The 19,277-nt window shown below is 49.0% G+C and overlaps 1 protein-coding gene across 4 annotated transcripts in view; it reads right to left on the minus strand.

Moving 5' to 3' along the window:
* Positions 1-19,277, minus strand: part of HTT (huntingtin) — a 2,905,635-nt gene that overhangs the window by 960,636 nt on the left and 1,925,722 nt on the right. The window lies entirely within an intron of this gene.

The raw sequence follows: 19,277 nt of genomic DNA on the forward strand, positions 1-19,277 counted from the left end.
AGCGGAAGTGACATCACAATGCCATGTCCCAAGAGTGACGTCACGGGAAGTGATGTCATTTGACCACACCCCCACGTGACATCGCCGGAAGTGAAGTCATTTGACCATGACCCCCACGTGTCATCCCTTTTCTATTTTAATGGTGCCAACAATTTTTTGCCCTTTTTTTCTCTGATGGGAGATGGGCTTGCACTGAGCTCATCTCCCGTCGGACAAAAATAAGAAAACTATCTGCACCACAGGAAATCCCAGGATGCGAATAACTTTTCATGCCCCAGCTGGTGGGAGGACATGGGCTTTAACAGCCCGCAGACCGAGCTGAGGCCCTCGCTTCACTCAGGCCTACCAAACCTCAGGCTTGCAGGCCTTCAAAGTCCATGTCCATCCCCCAGCCGGGACGTGAAAGTTATTTTCTTTCTCTGAAATATTAGCTTCAACTCTGTGTTTGTGTTTTCTAGAGCCCTGGGTCACAACCCTCCAGAAGGTTTTTGAATCTCTCTCGTTGGCTGCACTTACAAGATTTAGCAACTACAATTCCAAAACTCCTTTATCTTTTGTGAAATTAGGGATTTATTTGACATGCTAGAGGTTCGGCTAGGAGGAAGTCTTAAAGAATCTTAGAAACTTCGTACAATTGTCTTTCAATGTATTACTATCCACATCACACACATAATAACTAAGTAAACAATATGTTAAAATCCAAACAAGATTTGAGTTTACATCTGCTTTATACCACCACCCGGACACCCATAGCGCAACAAAATCTTTCAACCGAGGAGTTGTTTAACATCTTTAGAGCAGGCATAGCGCAACCACAGGAACATTCTCATGCTGCCTGTCTGACCGCTTAGACTGCTATTCTGTAGTTACTTAGCTGCACTTTGTGCTGAAAATTATCTTATGTTTTCTCAGCGATGGACATCCATGTACTGATGTAGACCACTGGAGATTTGTTCGAAACATGTCAAAGGTTTGTTAGAGCAGCTTTAGCAAGTTAAGAGTTTAGAGTCTTCACCTTTATCCTTCCTATGTGCAGTACACAATAACAGCATTTCTCCATTGATTGGGTTTTGGCTCATAGGGGTTGCTACAGTGACACCAAGAGAAGCAAAAACGACTGGTGTGGATATTGGTAGATAGCCAATATATATATGAATACAAATCGATCTTAGTGATGTGTTATTATTACCCCCTTTCAGGAAATGTAATTAGCTGGAAAGTAGACATTCTGCTTGTGTATTGATAACGATTGGTTGCTTCTAATGGCAGTCTAATGGATCGATCTCCAGGTAGCCAGGCTTGACAGAACATTCTGATTTTGCTCTACTTTTTCGGTTTGAAATGTTTGCTTATTTGTGTGAAGTGTTTAAGTGCTTGGTATCAATTGTAATGGTGTGACCTTCATTACAATCCTTAAGTCATGTCATGAAGAAGTCGGCTGATTTTTCTTTTTTGTTTAGCTGATTGTTATCTGAGAATGGCCTGATGCAGCAGGGAAATATATGTTGTACAGGAACTGCCAATGTTATCGGTTAACCAGCTGTGCTTCTGATTCAGTACTGAAAGCTAAGTCGGCAGGATATGCTGTTATCAGTTAACATGATGCAAATGGTAATGGTTGTGTTTGTTGATGGGAGGATTTTGCAAGACTTCTACAGTATTTGTGAAAACAAAACACTCAATCAATTAAAAGCTTAATTATAAAGTCAATTGTACGTATGATGACTATACCTAGATTGTGATGGCATTGTTGAGTCTTCATTTGGCATATGACGAAAGCACTTGCAAGTCTAACCCTTACAGATGATGAAATACTAGGCATATGAAGACATATTTGGATGTTTTAGTCTGGGTTTACTGTATGATAGTAGCACTTGCACATGTGGTGGTATACCTTAGCACATGGTGACTATACCCAGCATATGATGGCATTATTTTGGAATTTGTGGCTTCACTTGACAAATGATGACTACACCTGCGAGGCCATACCTTACATACAATGACACGCCAAGCACATGAAGGCATTTCTGGTCCATTCGAGGCTAGTCTTAACATATTGTGGCAGCACAAGTGTATACATTAGCCTATGTAATGGCGAGTACACCAGGCATGTGGTGGAATTATTAGAGGTATCTGAGGCTGCACTGGACATATAAAAGCCAAAACGGATTTGGTTTTGCAAGGAACAAGTTACTTAGCTGTAACTGTTATTCTCCAGCATGGGTCTGGCATGGATTCACATGCTCATGAATATTCCCCGTCGTCAGGCCGGGAATCCTCGGTATAGAAAAAAATCAGTATTAGTTTCGTTTCTGATCTGTCTTTCTTAGTAGTAACCAATCACTGGTCTCTGGGTCATACTGCCCCCAGCCAATGACTGCCCTCTCCCTAAGCCCCGCCTCTGGCAGCCATCCTCAGATTTGTTAGCACGTAAAGTGGCAGTATGACCAAGTGAAGAGCCGCAGAGGGGTAGGCGGGAGGGTTCGCATGTGAATCCATGCCAGACCCATGCTGGAGAACAACAGTTACAGGTAAGTAACTTGTACCTTCTCCAGCATGGGGTCTGGCATGCATTCACATGCTCATGAATAAGAGAATACATAGCAGTACACACATGCACAACCACGGGAGGTGGCAACAGGCTCAACATTAAGCAATACAACAACTCAACATTAAGCATCTCTTACCTCCTCACCAGGCTCACCTTAAGCGAACAGGTTGTGCAGCACTGCTTGGCCGACCCTGGACTCCTCCCTGGAGTCCCGATCGACGCAGTAGAATCTTGTGAAGGTGTGCGTCGGCCTCCACGGTGCAGCCCTGCAGATGTCCAGCAGGGGCACACCGGACATGAACGCGGTGGTAGCAGCAATCGCTCTGGTCGAATGGGCTCTTGGACGGCCAGGCAGCGGTCGGTTTGCCAACTGGTGACAGTGCATGATGCAGCCGGAGAGCCATCTGGAAATGGAAGTCTTCGAGAGAGCCTTCCCTTCATTCACAGTCCCAAAGTTCACAAACAGCTGTGATGTCTTCCAAAAACTCTTTCTGCGGTCCACGTAGAACTTCAGCGCTCTAGCTACGTCCAGCGAGTGCAGAGTCCTTTCAGCCGGCGACGAAGGAGACAGGAAGAAAACTGGCAACACCAAGGGTTCGTTGAGGTGGAAGTCCTACGGCACCTTGGGCATGAAGGAGGGGTGCGTCCTCAGCACCACCCTTGTGTCGTGAAACGTCAAGTATGGCGGCTTGCAAGATAGGGCCTGGATCTCTCCCACTCGTCGTGCGGAGGAGATGGCCACGAGAAACGCTGTCTTCCACGACAGAAAGTTCAACGGTGCCGAATGCATAGGCTCAAATGGGGGCCCCATGAGCCTGGTCAGCACCACGTTGAGCTCCCACGCCGGGGCAGGGGCCTTCACTGGCGGGAATGATCGGAACAATCCTTTCATAAATTCCTTCACCAGTCGATGAGACAACAAGGACGTCTGACCCGTTGTTCTGGTGTATCGTGAGATGGCGGCCAGATGTATCTTGATGGAAGCGTGAGCTAATCGAGCCTTGGCCAATGACAGTAGGTACGGCAATACTTGAGGGGCCGTAATCCGCAGAGGGTTAATCTTCTGTGCACGGCACCAGACGGAGAACCTCTTCCATTTATGTCCGTGGCACTTGAGAGTTGAGGACGCCCTGGCCTTTGCAAAAACCTCTCTGCAGTCGGCCGGGATGTCGTACCCTCCAAACTCTAGTGCTGCAGGAGCCAGGCCTGCAAGTTCAGCGACTCTGGGTTGTGGTGAAGAATGGCGCCTCCTTCTCTGGAGAGAAGATCTGCGTCCGTCGGCAGCTTGACTGGTGTGGATGTTGACAAGTCCAGAAGGTCCGGGAACCAGATCTGTCTCGGCCACGCCGGTGCAACGAGGATCATCCTGCACCGGGACCTCTTGAGCTGGTTGATGAGCCGGAGCAGCAACAGCAGCGGAGGGAACGCATAAAGAAATAGGCCGTCCCAGGGGAACGAGAAAGCATCGCCCATGCTCCTCGGCTGGGGGAACCTGCTGGCGAACCTCCGGCACTTGGAATTCGTCGCCGTCGCAAAGAGATCGATTTGGGGTTCGCCCCATCGTCGGAAGAGTCGATCCACTTGATCTGGGCGTAGTTCCTACTCGTGACACGAGCGCAGCTCTCTGCTGAGTGAGTCGGCGATCTTGTTTTTTATTCCTGCCAGATGAAGAGGCACCAGAAACATCCCTTGGGCGACGGCCCAGTGCCACAGATCCTGGGCTTCTGTGGATAGGGCAGGGGATCTGGTTCTGGCCTGCTTCCGGATGTAGAACATTGTGGTGGTGTTGTCGGTGAAGATCCTCACCACTTTGCCCTTGAGGGACGGAAGAAAAGACCTGAGGGCCCAGAAAACTGCACGGAGCTCCAAGAAGTTGATGTGGAGTGACTTCTCCTCCGGGAGCCAAAGGACTCTCGCGTGAAGATCTCCGGAGTGCGCTCCCCAACCTTCCAGGGAGGCGTCCGGCGTCACTGTCATCTGGTGAGCTGGGGTCTGAAAGTCTGTGCCCGCCGACAGGTGAGAGAGGGTACCCCACCACCGGATCGCCTGACGGAACGTCTCGTTGAGAGGAATCCTGTCCTCGAAGCTGCCCCTCGACTGGACCCAGCGGGCGTTGAGGAACTCTTGCAAGGGGCGCATCCGAAGCCTGCAAAGGCACACCAGATAAATGCAGGAGGACATCATCCCGAGGAGGGACATGATAGATCTTACCCTGGCCATGTCAGTGGCCAGCAGACGCCGCACCTTGCTCAGAATGGTCCTGGTCCTTTCCGTTAGGCAGAAACCTGTACAGTTCCCTTAGGGAACACTGCAAAAGATTTAAGACTACAGGTGTTGGCAGTAAACCCACTTGGTAGCAGTCTGTACCACCCAGATTTACCTGGTAGCTGTGGCTGAGCAGTCAGACTTCTCTCAAGAAGAGTTAGACTGTATGCAAAGTATACACAATAGGCACTCAGATACAATAATATAAGCAAACACTGACCAGAGCTTTGGTATCAAAGTATATAATTATTTATTTAAAAACACACGGTTTGAAACACTCCAGCACTCTTGTTGTAAAATATTCTAAACACAGTTACTATTGTAATATGTACACCCCTTTTTCCTGATCAGATAAGTCACAGTAAAACACCACTTATTTTCATACAGAGGTGAGCGCTTAACTATATGGCACTCCAATAAGTTTGTGAGAAAGGGCGGGAAAAAGAGAATATGGAAAGGTACACCACTCTAAGGTTCAGGAACACTGTTAGCAAGGCAGAAGAGCAAAAGTCACTGGTGAGCCAAAGTCCAAAGGCTGGGCCCATTCTTAGAGAGCAGAGCACAAATGCGCCCAAGTTCACACTGTTACACTAGGCTTAGAAAGTCTTGCAGAGGGTTCAAAAAGAGTTTAGAGAGGTTTAGGAAATTTTAGCCAGGGTGTCCCAGGCTAACCCAGGTTCGAAAGCCGGGGGCTAAATCTACCCCAGACAGTCGGTAGCAAGGGAAGCCAGGTGGGACACGGTACCTTAAGTGGGAAGGATCCTCCAGCAGTGGCAGTTGTTCCTGGCAGTGGGTGCAAGTTGCGTCGTCGTCCAGGGGAAGAGAAGATCTCGACTTGGAGGAAAGATGAAGGTCGTTGCACTACCAAGGAAGAAACCAGCCGCAGAGTTTTCTGGTTAAAGGTGGTACCTTTGTTTCGCGGTCGTGGTAAAACGTGGTATCCCGGTTGCCGGGGTGCTTGGCACAGGCAAGGCGGCCACGAGGTACATCGGGAAGGCGAAAAGACGGTGAAACTGGTTATCCCCACCAGTCAAAGGAAGAAGACTCTCCGGCGGGAGATCTCCTCTGTCGTTGGGAAAAGTGGTGAGGCGGTCCAGCAGGGCTCCACCAGTGGTGGTGTCGTGGCAGGTCGGCTCAGCTTCTCCCTCGTCGGATTCTTAGGTCCTGTGGCGACTTCTGAAGTTCCAGTCCCCAAAGCCCTGCTTTTATGCAGAAAACCCCCATTCACTCAGCCTAGCTGTCACTCAAACATGCCAAGTGGTGAGCCTGCCGGCTCACCACTTTGGCCAATCAGGACGGAGTGCGACTTGAGTTGCCTAGGCAACTCAGTCCAGGGTGCCTAAATTCCCCTCCACCCCTCCTAAGTACCCCAGAGTGGCACCAATTTGGAGGGCTTCTGTGGAGAAGCCCGCCAAAAAGTGGAACAAAGAGCTCGACTTGGGTTGGAGTCACAGAAGAGAACACAAACGCCATTTTAGAATCAAGTTTTGGCAAAAAATACCAACCGGAGAATTAATATTAATTAAATAAACCGGCGGTATGTTCGAGGCTACCGTAAATAATTAAATAAAGATAGTAGCCTAAAACAATGGGAAATCCCATAGGAAAATATTCGCGGTTGAATATAAAAAGTAGTATCCACTGCCACCAGCCAAAACTCGATCAGGGGGGATGGAGACATGCCCCCTCGACTAACAGACCCCGGGGCAATTGAATTGCCCCAGCCTGTACGTCCACAATATGATGGTTTGTACTGGTTCTGTTCAGAATTTAAGACTAGTAAAGTCAATGGTGACTTTACATGCCCTGGGAGACAGTAGTCAGTCCCAGGGTATGGAGTCTATACTGGGGGGTCACTATGACACCCCTGTGTCACTGCACTGAGGGTGCTGTGTAACACACATCACAAAAACACATGAAGCCCTATGGAGTAAAAGACCCCATAGCCCATTAAACACATCTAGATTCAAAGAAACACACTCGAATCATGCCCAAGAGTGAGGGTAAAAGAGTCTCACTCTTGGCAGGAGAAGAAAATAAACCCCAAAAATCCAGCAAAGCTGCTGGGGGACTCACTAGGTTAGGAAATTCAGCCTGAACAGAGAATTCTCCCTAACAGGGACGCCCGGGCAGGGGGCGACGGGGGACACGTCCCGTCTTCGCCTCCGTCATCATCTGTACCTGTCGTAGCCGTGTCCGTGCCTGTATCATCCCCGTGGGTAGTAGACCGAGGGGAAGGCAGAGCAGGTCGCAGAGGTGGGAGAGGTGGCGTAGGATGCGTCGTCCTCTTATGCGGTGGACTTTCTGAAGGTCCTGGCTCCGGTTCCCCCGTCGGGTCTGGCTCAGGTACCTCCGTCGGGGGGAGGGGCAACCTTGTCCTTCTCTCCGAGCATAAGGACTGAATCGCTGACAAAATGGCCGCCGAAGTGTCCTACGGCGCCGGGAACGACCAGCGCGAGGGCTCTTGTGGAACCTCCTCGGCGACACCGTCACTCTCGTCGTCGCCCTCGTCGGGATCCCTCCCGACGGGCTGGGCCTCTTCCATGACTTCGATGAGCTCTTCTTCAGAGGTCGTGTCCGTATCCACGATGACCACCTGCCCCTCCCCCCACCTTTTCCAACAAGGACTTCGTGGGGGTCTACTCAATGGGCCTGAAAGATGACTCGCTCCGCGGTGGCAGGGAGACTCTGGGTCCTGAGGTCGCCTCCACTGGCGTAGCCTCCACAGGCTGAGCCAGGGCCGCTGCGACATCCTCAATCGAGGTCTTAGCAGGGTGAATTAAGGCCATCGTCACCTTCTGTACGCCTGGGGCCTTCACCTTGGGGGGGGGGGTCCGAGCCTCGCTCCCCCTCTGCCGGAATCTTCGAGATCGACCGGGGCCTATCCAGAAGCTTTGACGGGTTCTCGGACTTCCTCTTACCCGAGCCAGAGCGTTGGCTCGTGGTTGATGGCGCCGGGGAGGATGCGCCCTGCCTGGCAGCCAAGGAGCCGGACCGTTCGGCGCTCCCGGTGCCCGCAGACTCGCGGTGCTTGGCCTTTTGTTGGGCCCCTGTCGCCGGGGCGCCCTCACAGGACTTAGAAGACCGCTTGGACTTCTTTTTCTTCTTCTCGCCTGACGGACTCTTCCCTTCCAGCCAGTTGGCGAGACGGAGGTGGCGATCCTTCATGGTCCGCTCCGACATGTTCCCACAAAACGCACAGTCCTTCTCCGTGTGCGCCTTGTCCTCATGGAGACAGTAGAGGCATAACGAATGCTCGTCGTCCTTGAAAACATTCTGAAGCTGGCATCCAGGCCAGGTCCTGAACAGCTTCCCTGGCATCCTTTCTCCTGGGCCATGTCTGGGGTAGGCCTCGGAACTTCTGGAATCCTCCAAAAGCATAACTCGACAAAATCTTCACCCTTGAGGGGCGTAGAAAACTCCGAAACGGATCCCCGTTGATCGGATGTAGAAACGGTGGAGCTTGAGGCTCTATTTAAACGAAAAATGAGAAAAATCTCCTGAAAAAACGCGAAAACGCAGCAAAAGCTACACTTGAACGTGCAGTAAAAATCTGAGGATGGCTGCCAGAGGCGGGGCTTAGGGAGAGGGCAGTCATTGGCTGGGGGCAGTATGACCCAGAGACCAGTGATTGGTTACTACTAAGAAAGACAGATCAGAAACGAAACAGATTTTTTTCTATACCAAGGATTCCCGGCCTGACGACGGGGAATATTCATGAGCATGTGAATCCATGCCAGACCCCATGCTGCAGAATGCTTGTTATGTTTGCATTTCTCATTCTGCGATATATCTTTTCTCACAGCATGAGTCGCCTACACTTTCTGCTGTTTTGGCATTTCGCTCTGCACTGCAGCCCACACTGGATATATGCCTTGATGTGTTAGTGTATTGTTCTCGTTTACAGTGCTCTCATCCCCCACGACAACCCATCAACCCATGGCGTTCGATTACATTGAACACATCACATGTTAATGCGATGATCCCAATACTTTGAAGATTATTGTCTGGGATCTGTGAAACCCTAGTGTCACAGTATGCTAACACCTTATGTATGATTTTCAACAAACAGATCATCAAACTGCGAGTGCTGTGAATTAAAGTTGCATCTCATCTATAGAAATGAATGTCAATCTTGAGTCTTCTACTCCCGTTTTGTGTTGCAACACTTGGGCGTGATTTCAATTGGAATTGAATCTTGTACCTTTCATAAAGCATCCGGATATTTAGGTTTGATTTTACAGAAGTTTTGTCATTTAAAAATATCACGTTTTTTTACAAACATCAGAAGACAATGCATTACTTACCGTAAAAGCATTTCTGATGGTTGTATCTGCTTAGATTCACATGCGCCCGCCCTTCCTCCCCGCTCAGATGGAAGGAACATAGACATCCTCTACTATATTTCTCTCTTTTCTGTACTCACTCACGTCTAGAAGGCTCCCTCAGGGCAGAAAAATACAAACAGAGGGACCTCGACGCGTGAGGGATTGTGAGTACAACGCACGTCACTATAGGGATAGTGTTACAGACACGCCTTGTCGACGTCCCCTTTTCGACTACGAAAAACAAAATGCAATACTCCGCAGTGACCACTGGATGTCTGACCTATGCACAGCATGTGATTCTAAGCAGATTAACAAACATCAGAAATAGTGATATTATTCGATCGCCTACTAGTCCAAATCACACACCCGCACCCGACCTTAATCAAATTCACACACAGCCACTGCACCTACTCACCGTGTTTTAGAAGTTGGCCTTCAGTCTTCAGTTCTTGGACACAGGAGCACCGTGCACAAAATGGAGGACCACCAAGCACGCAGCACGGCATGATCATAGCTGTGGCCACGCCCCATCCTCTCTGATTGGTTCAAATGCCAGAGGTCGCAAGAGATTGAAAGAGGTCGCTGGCCAAACGGCAACGGTCGCTCCCCTAAATGACGTCCCTGGTTTCCTCCCTCAACGCCTCAAAATCTATTCTAGTCCCTTCTTGCCAAACATCACCCATTGTTGCTATCCCAACCGGTTCCCAGTGGTTTCTGATTGCCATCCTTAGTTGCTTCTCTTCCCCACCAGTGCTACTAATGGTAGCTGCGGGGAACACGGGGTGGGTTCTCCATCATCCAGCACGCCCTGCGCCATATCGTCCATCCAAGTACCATCATCTTTGGGCGCCACTCCATTTCGGCTTTGGGAAGACACATGATCTCCTTTAAATAAAATGGGGCACAATCTTGTCTAAACAGTCTGGACTCAGAGGTCACTTCCTCTGAGAGCCATTTAGCCACATATTGCAGCTGGCTTGCTATATAATAAACTTCGTAATTAGGCAGTTTTATACCCCCTTTCTCATAGAAATTCTGTAGTTTCCAGAGGGCCACTCTGTTCCGTGTGCCATGCCAAAGGAAATCCCTGCACATACTGTCCAATCTAACAAAGAACTTCTTTGACATCAAGTGCCGTATGTTAGGCAGAAACCTGTGCAGTTCCCTTAGGGACCAATGCAAAAAGTTTAAGACTACAGGTGTTAGCAGTAAACCCAACTGGTAGCAGTCTGTACCACGCAGATTTACCTGGTAGCTGTGGCTGAGCAGTCAGACTTCTCTCAAGAAGAGTTAGGCAGTATATAGAGTATACACAATAGGGCTAAAAATACAGTAGCACAAGCAAACACTGACCAGAGCTTTAGTATAAAAGTATATAATTATTTATTTAAAAACACACTTGTAAAAATACACTGGCACTAATATGTCAAGCAAGTTCAAACACAGTCACTAGAAATATATACACCTTCCTAATTAATTATTTGACAAGTCTAGGTTACTACACCACTTATTTAGCTAAACCGAGGTGAGCGCGTAACCATAGATGGCACTCCAATAATTATTTAAAAAGGGAGAGAAAAGGCAGAAATAGGAAAACACACAACACCAACACTTTTAAAGAACCACAGCAAGTCAACAAAGGCAGTGTCTACTGTAGAGCAAAAAGTTCATAGGCCAGGCCCACTCTTGAAGAGAGCAAGGCGGAATGTGCCCAAGATCACACAGTGGAAATGCACTAAAAGTCTTTGCAGGAAAGTCAAAAAGAGGTCGGATCAAGATAGAAAGGTAATGTTAACTGGTCCGAGGTCACCCCAGGATAGAGAGTGAAGGATTTACGGGACACCTTGGACGGCCTGTTGCAAGGGAGACCAGGCGGGACACAGTACCTGAAATGGTGAGAAAGCTCCAGCGGGGGCAGTTGTTCCTGGCAGCGGGTGCAAGTCGGTGCTTCGTCCAGGGAAAGAGAAGATCTCGACGCGGAGGAAAGCTGGAGATCGTTGCACTGCCAGGGAAGAAACCAGCCGCGGAGTGTCCGGGTAAAAGTTACTACCCTTTTATTCGCAGTAGTGGTGACGCGTGGCTATCGTGCCGCCGGGGTGCTTGGCACGGGCGATTCGACCACGAGACGATCCAGGAAGGCGAAAAAGGCGAACTGGTTGGTCCCACCAGCTCAAAAGGAAGAAGACTCTCCTGGAAGAAGATCTTCTCTGTCGTCGGGAAAGTGGTGAGTTTCATACAGCAGGGCTCCACCGGTGGTGTCGTTGTTGTAGATGGCTCAGCTTCTCCCCTCTTTGGAGTCTTTAGGTCCTGTGGCGACTTCTGAAGTTCCAGTCCCCAAAGCCCTACTTTTATGCAGCAAAACCCCCATTCACCAGCTTAGCTGTCAATCTAACATGCTAAGTGGTGAGCCGGGCGGCTCACCACTGGGCCAATCACACAAGAGTGCGACTTGCGTTGCTATAGTCCACTGTGCCTATTCCCCCCCCCCCCTCCCACACATCCTGTAGACCCAGACAGAGTGGCACCACTTTTGGAGGCTTCTGTGCAGAAGCCCGCCAAAAGTAGAACAAAGGGCTTGACATCGGTTAGAGTTACAAAGGTGAACACACACTCCATTTTAAAACCGAGTCCTGGCAAAAACACCCAACTGGGGAATAAATATTAAATAAATAACCCGGCGGTATCTTTAATATTGCACCAAAAACGTGGTGCGTTTAAAATGAATGGGAAAATCCCATAGGAAATATTCCGGTGGAATATTTCGCGTGGTAACGACTGCCACCAGCCAGAAACTCGACAAGGGGGGACTGGACAGTGCCCCCTTGAAAAACAGACCCAGGGGCAATCGAATTACCCCTACCAGTACTTCCACAATATGATGGTTTGTACTGGTTCTGTTCACAATTTGAGACTAGTAAAGTCAATGTTGACTTTACATGCCCTGGGAGACAGTAGTCAGTCCCAGGGTATGGAGTCTATGTTTGGGGGTCACTATGACACCCTGTGTTACTTTACTGAGGGTGCTGTGTAACACACTTACCAGAAACACATGAAGCCCTATGGAGTAAAAGACCCCATAGAACATAAAACACCTTTCAAAGTCAAAGGACGTTCTCAAATCATGCCTAAGAGTGGAAGAAAGAGAGTCTCACTCTTAGCAGGAGAAAAAAATTAAACCCCAACAATCCAGCAAAGCTGCTGGGGGACTCACTAGGTTTGGGAAATTAGCCTATACAGAGAATTCTCCCTAACACTGTATATTCCCAAAGTAATGCAGAAGCCTAGGTAGGAACACCATCTTCAACATTGCCCCCGTCCCATCATTGCTAAAGGCAGCTTCACCCAAAACCTCGTGCAATTTTCAATTTTCTTAATGGCTACCTCTGTATTGTGCTTATGCTCTTCTTGCACTGTGTGGTATATATCTATACCCAAATAGCGAAATGTGCTAACCTCCCATGGTATCTGTAACACCGGTAACTGTTTCAATGGGATCCCTTTATATCCACCCAATGGGGACATGCTAGATTTCTGAGGGTTCACCGCTATACCAGACAGCCCTGCATATCTTTCCATCACTTCCAAGATGTATTGGAGGTTCTCCTCTGGGTGTTGCAAGCACAGCAGCATGTCATCCGCATATAGGGAGATTAGATGTCGTTCCCCTCCTACAGCAATACCGATCGTATCATATTGTTGCCTCAAATATATCGCATGGGGTTCCAGGGCTAATATATATAGCATAGGGGACCATGGACATCCTTGTCTGGTACCCCTACGAAGTTGCCATCTTTCAGATATCACTGCTCCTGTTTTAACTCTGGCCAACGGTTCACTATATAACATTTTCGCCCACTGTAGATATCCAGGCCCCATTCCATAGCCCGCCAAGGCCGCCAACAACCATGGCCATTTGACAGAGTCAAAGGCCATTATTGCATCTAATGACAATTGCCAGTTCTCCTTCATTCTCGTTTCCGTGCTCAATAACTCGATGGAGTCATCTGAGGTTATTAGATATGTTCCTGTTCGGGACATAGCCCGTCTGGTCAGGATGTATTAATTTGCCGATAACCCTCCTCAATCTGTTTGCCAAAACAGCCGACAGTATTTTGCTATCTTGGTTTAACATTGATAGGGGTCTATATGAACCGCAGCTATGCCCAGGCTTGTAAGGTTTGGGGAGCAGTATTATAATCGCTTCTCTAAGGGACTCTGGCAATCTGCCCAGCTCATATGCCTCGTTCAACATTTCTAAAAGCGTAGGGAGCACATCTCCATTAAATATTTTATACAATTCACTTGGGAGTCCATCAGCCCCCGGAGCCTTGCTGGTGGGCAACTGTCTTACCACCTCTTCTAACTCTTCCAAACTAATCAGTGCGTCCAGCTCCTCTCTCTCCTCAGCACTGATCTGCGGCAATCCTTTATCCTCCAATGTTTCCACTATCATCGTGTGATTACTCTCCTCATCAGCTCCATATAGTAGCCTATAATCGTCTGCAAACTCCTGGTTTACTCCTTCTTGGGTATCAACTACACTTCCATCTTCTCTTGTTATTGCTCTAATCGTGGGTCTGGGGGTTTCACTCTTGTATAGCCATGCCAAGATCCTCCCTGGTTTATCCCCTCGCGCATGCTGTCTCTCAATATATTTTTTATAGTTAAGGTTACACAATCTATCCCAGTGCCCAGCACATGTCTGCTGCAGCCCGAGTATCAATTCGGTGTCTTCCTTGGCATTATTTCCTCCCTTCAGTGCCCTTTCCAATTCACCCTCCGTTTCCCGCAGATCAGCCAGGATCCCTCCTTGCAATCCTTTAGATTTTGCTATGGCTACCCCTCTCATCACAACCTTAAAGGCTTCCCATAACGTGCCCGCCGAGTCCACACTACCAGTATTCGTCTCAAAGTAGTTCACAATCTCCTCCCTCATATCCTTCCTAAAAAAAAGGTCTTTTAGCGCTTCTGCTCTGAGGCGCGATGTCGAAATCCTTGCTCTCGGGGGTCAATATTGCCATCCGAGGATCAAAGGCGAGTGGTCGGAGAGGACCCTCGCTTTATATTCCGCTTGCGTGTTTTCAGTCATTATCTCTTGTGTGACAAAGACATAGTCCAACCTTGTGTGTAATTGCTGCGGGCAGAATGCGAATATTGCCTCTCTTGGGGGTGTTGTGACCTCCACACGTCTCCAAACCCAAAGTCATTGAACAATGTCTGCAGCGCTTTAGCGGCTGGGGCGGGCCTGTCCATTTTCTCCATCTGATCAACCTACCTTAGGGTTTAGTACACAATTAAAATCTCCTCCCCAAATCACCGTGCTCCCCACACACATGCTAAGGTTGTTGCACAGGGTTCTAAAATATGCCGCCGTGTTTTGATTTCGGGGCATACATATTTACAATGCTTATCTCCCTGTTTGCCACTAAACCCCTCATCATGACCATCCTCCTGTCCGCCCCAACTATCGTCTAACAGCCGAAACGGGACATGCGGCGCCACCCAGATAATCACACCCCTGGCATAAGATGAATAAGACGAGCCCACCACAGTCCCCTTCCATTTCTTCCCAATCATCTCCATCTTATCTTGCGTCAGGTGCGTCTCTTGCAGCAAGGCTATGTCTATCTTCTGCCTACACAGGTATAGCATAACCTTATTCCCTTTCAAGTAGCTATTGAGCCCCCTGACATTCCAAGTAACTATTTTAAGGTCTCCCATGACTTGGTAGAGTCCCATTCCTCCCCCCACCTGTGCACTCCAAATCCATTGTATTTCCCATCTATATAGGCTTGTTTCCCAACTCAAACTTCTCTTAACTAAAAACACAACAAACACCCCATGCCCCCTCCGTCCCACCTCCCTTCCCTGTCCCAACAACATCCTCCCCAACTGTTGCCCAGCTCCATCCCTGGATCTCAGGCACCCCTGCATCTAGCCCTTTCTGGGAATAGCACGTACTCGCGGCTCAGCAGGGTAAAGCCGCCCTAGTGGCAGTCTTACTACTAATTCATGGGGGGTAGGTTGCCTTTGTCCTGCCGCTCCTGTTTACTACAGGTACACTGCCCCTAATGCTGTCCAGTAAACTTATGCAGTTTATACTCTATATTCCAGTCCAACAGGATCGATAAGTCCAACAGTGACATAATTCAATTAGAATGTTCCACAGTCTCTTGCTGGGCTCCCACCCCTACCTATCCCCTCAGTATTCATAATGCATCCCCCTCACTTATGCTTCTCATGATCCTGCTCCTCATCTCGCTCTGGACAGCCCTGCAGGTCCAGCCATGCCGCCGCTTCCTCGGGAGTATCAAAAAAGAACGCTCTGCTTTTATGCAAGACTTTTAGCTTTGCAGGGTACAAAAGCACGTCCTTGATCCCAACCGTGCGCAGTCTCCTCTTAACCGCCACATAGCTGTATTGCTGTCTCTGCACCAACATTGTGTAATCAGGATACGCCGTGATGTTGCTAGACACCCTTTCTATCGTTCCACCTTTACGAAAGTACTCAAAAATCTTCTCTGTATCTTTATAGTTCAGGATCTTCGTAATTATCTGCCCGAGGAGGGACCCGGGCCGTGGTTTCCTCATCAGGGCCCGGTGTGCACGCTCAACAGTAAACCCTTGCGAGAGCTTGTCTGCTCCCATCTCTTGCAGGATCATATTCTCCACATAGTCCGTGGGGTCCTGGCCTTCTTCTCCCTCTGGCAGGCTGACCACACGAATATTGTTCCGTCTTGCCCTTCCTTCCGCTTCTTCTGCTTGGTTCTCAAGGTTATCCACATGTTGCTTTAATATGTGGACCTCCTTCGCGTTGTTTGTGCTGGTGTCTGTGTTGGTTTTCACCGCACTCTCTAGACCACTTGTTCTTTCTGCCAGCGCTCTGACACCCTGTCGCAGCAGAGTAACTTCTATTCCCACTGCATCTATTTTGTTCTCCAAGGCCGTTCGTAGATCCGCCATTGCTGTCCCTCACGGGTTCTTAGTTCTGTTATAGCTGCCAGGACCAGATGATTTTCTCCGTCCGGAGCGCTGTCCGCAGAAGCTGCCACTGAGCTATGTGTCGGAGCAGTGGGAGTCTGTTGCGTTTTAGCAAAGCTCTCCATTGTGGGTGGCTTACTCTTGGTCCTAAGGCCTTTCACTGACATCATGCAACCCTGTCTGCGTATCCAGTTCCGGTCCCCCCGTATCGTGCAAATTCTGTTTACTGGTATTTCCATGACAACACCAGGTCAGTTCGGGGCCGGGAGCGTCCCCCTCAGAGGGCTTCAGTATATGGTAGCATGTGCTATGTTACGTTTTCAAGTGGGTTATATCCTCCCTCGTACCTTCTGACTGTTGCAGGCAATACCCCCTTTCACTTGTTCCCGTGGGCCACTAGGTGCACCTTCTTCTCCACTACCACCGTGCCTCGGGCTTATGTGGCGTTTGGTGTTATGCGTCCAACTCAGCGCCTGTCACTTTACTTCTTATCATGCCATCACCCAGCAACTGTCCGAGAGAAGTTAGCCTGTTTTTCACTTCATTTACCCTAGCGCCAGTGTTCTCCAATGCTTTTATTTACACAGCAGAGTGCTAGCGTGGGCCTGTCTTATTGCATAAGTCCCATCTGCTCCTAGGGATGGTATTATCAGATTGGTTCAGTTCCCTAGGTGCATGTTCCCCTGCAAAATAGTGGAGCCGGCTCCCGTTGCCCTTTGAGCAACAGTATAAACTTTGTTGTGTGGGGAACTTATTCTGTCCAATATAATAGCAGGAAAGCGTTCTGGTTGGTGTCTTCCGTGCTCCGCTATCATGAAAACATGGATTTCGCAAGCCTTTGTTGACTCCCCTCCTGCAGCTCGGCTCGCTCACCGTCTTTGTATTCAAATATTCCCCTCCGACAGATTCATACGCATTGTTACATCCGCGGCTGTCCAGAACGTACAATGCGCATCCGGAGCTCCTCTGCAGCTGTTCGATTCATAGAGACAATGTGTCCGCTCTGCCAGCTCTGATTCAGCGCCGTCCGTGCAACAACAGAACTCCACTGTCTTCCATACTTGGGCCACTGTCATCCTTGCTGCAGCCAGAAGGTTGGTTATGAGGGCTGCTCTGTTCCCTGAGGCTGCATAGTTCCCTTCTGCCACTGCCCCCCGCAGAATGACTTTCGGGGAGCATGGTAGGTCTGCGCCCGTTATGTCCCTGATCAGGCTTTATTTCTTTCCAGTATATTTTTATCCTTGGGCACGACCACCACATATGGAACATGTCTCCTCTTTCTCCACACTGCCGCCAGCATTCTGGGGGGTACGTGGGGATCATTCTGTGTATTCTACTTGGGGGTAAATACCAGCGGTAACATAGTTTGTATGTCGATTCTTTGATTGCCGTGGATTTGGATAATTTGTGCGCCCTCCTCCAGATTTGACTCCATTCTTCCTGCGTAATCTCCTATCCTATGTCCCACTCCCAATCTTTCATGTACTGGAGGGAGTCGTCTGTTTGCGCCTAATCCAGTAGCTTGTAAAGTCTAGTGATCCCTTTTTCATGTGTCCCCTCCTGGATTGTTAGTTCTAGACCCACTGGGGGTCGTAACGCTGCTCTTTTAACCTCTGGGTGTGAGATCCAGTGGCGTAATTGAATATATTTAAATCTGTGGTTTTCGACGAGGCCGAATCTATGTTTACATCCTTCGAAGGTGAGTGGGGCGTCATCCTGATACATATCTTGTAAGGACAATGTGTCTGCTTCGTTCCAGCCTTCCCAGAGTCTTTTGTGAAGGCCAGGTGAGAAATCTGGATTATGCGTGATAGGGGATAGTGGGCCCAGACCTAATTTGACCCCCTTGTTACGGATAGCCTTATCCCAGCTGTGTAGGGTCGTTTTAGTGGCTGCTAATAGGATACCTCCCGTGTCTCTTGCTTTTGTTTTTAGGAATGGTAGCTTGGGATATCTGTCGCAGTCTGTTCTATTTTCCCCCAGCCTGAAAGAGGGTCTTTACCCGCCCATTTCAATGCTGGTGCTAATTGGGCTGCTAACACGTATCTCCCCATATCCGGGACTCCCAGCCCCCCAAGTAGTGTGGGCCGCATCAGGATCCTTTTTTGGATCCTCGGCTTCTTATTTCCCCAGATGAATTTAAACACCGCCTTTTGGGGTTCGAGGATCTGTTTTGGGGGGATGACCACTGGGGTTGAGCTTACTACATACAGTACTTTGGGTAGCAGGGTCATCTTTATCGCCGCTATTCTAGCAAACTAGGACAATTCCTGGGCCTCCCATATCTGCAGGTCTTCCTGCAGGCGCTTCCATAGGGTGTAATATTTGCCTTGAGCAGATTCTTGACGTTTCTAGTGATATGGATTCCTAGGTATTCGAGGGACTGTTTTTCCCATTTCAAGGGATAATGGTTCCTTCAGGAAAGCTACGTCCCCACTACCTTCGGTTATATTCAGCGCTTTGGATTTTGAATAATTTCTTGTGAACCGTGATGTCTTTTCGAACTTCTGCAGTTCTCTGATTATTCTGGGTAATGTGTGTCTTGAGGCTGCCATATAGAGCATGATATCATCTGCGTTGAGGGCTATCTTGTTTTGAATCTCCCCGGTGCGCACCCCTCTAATTCCCGGGTCTTCCCTTATTCTGCAGGCAAATGGTTCAATTGCCATAGCAAATATGAGCGGGGATAGAGGGCACCCCTGCCGAGTACCCCTCCGGATATTGATTCTTTCTGAGGTGTAGCCATTCACCATTAGTTGCGTAGATGGGTGCTGGCAATTTGCCAGAACCATTTTGGTGAATAACGGTCCACAGCCAAAACCCTCCAATATCAGTTTTAGGTACCTCCAATCTATGCTGTCGAATGCTCGTGTGGCATCTAATGCGGCGATCGAGAAATGATTGGGCCCCCAGTCTATTATGTCAATTACGCGCCGGACATTATCCTGAGTATTTCTCCCCCTTACGAAGCCTGTCTGGTCTGCGTGCATTATCTCGGGCAGTACTGCTGCCAATCGATTCCCCAGTATTTTTCGCATACAGTTTTGCATCTGTGTTGAGGAGAGCTATGGGGCGGTAACTGGTGCATTCTATTGGGTCTCTCCCAGGTTTTAGGGGTAATATCGTGGTCGAGTGTCCCATATCCTTTGAAA

Source organism: Ambystoma mexicanum, chromosome 6q (assembly GCF_040938575.1).
Source record: "Ambystoma mexicanum isolate Mex_15411 chromosome 6q, UKY_AmexF1_1, whole genome shotgun sequence".
NCBI lineage: Eukaryota > Metazoa > Chordata > Amphibia > Caudata > Ambystomatidae > Ambystoma > Ambystoma mexicanum.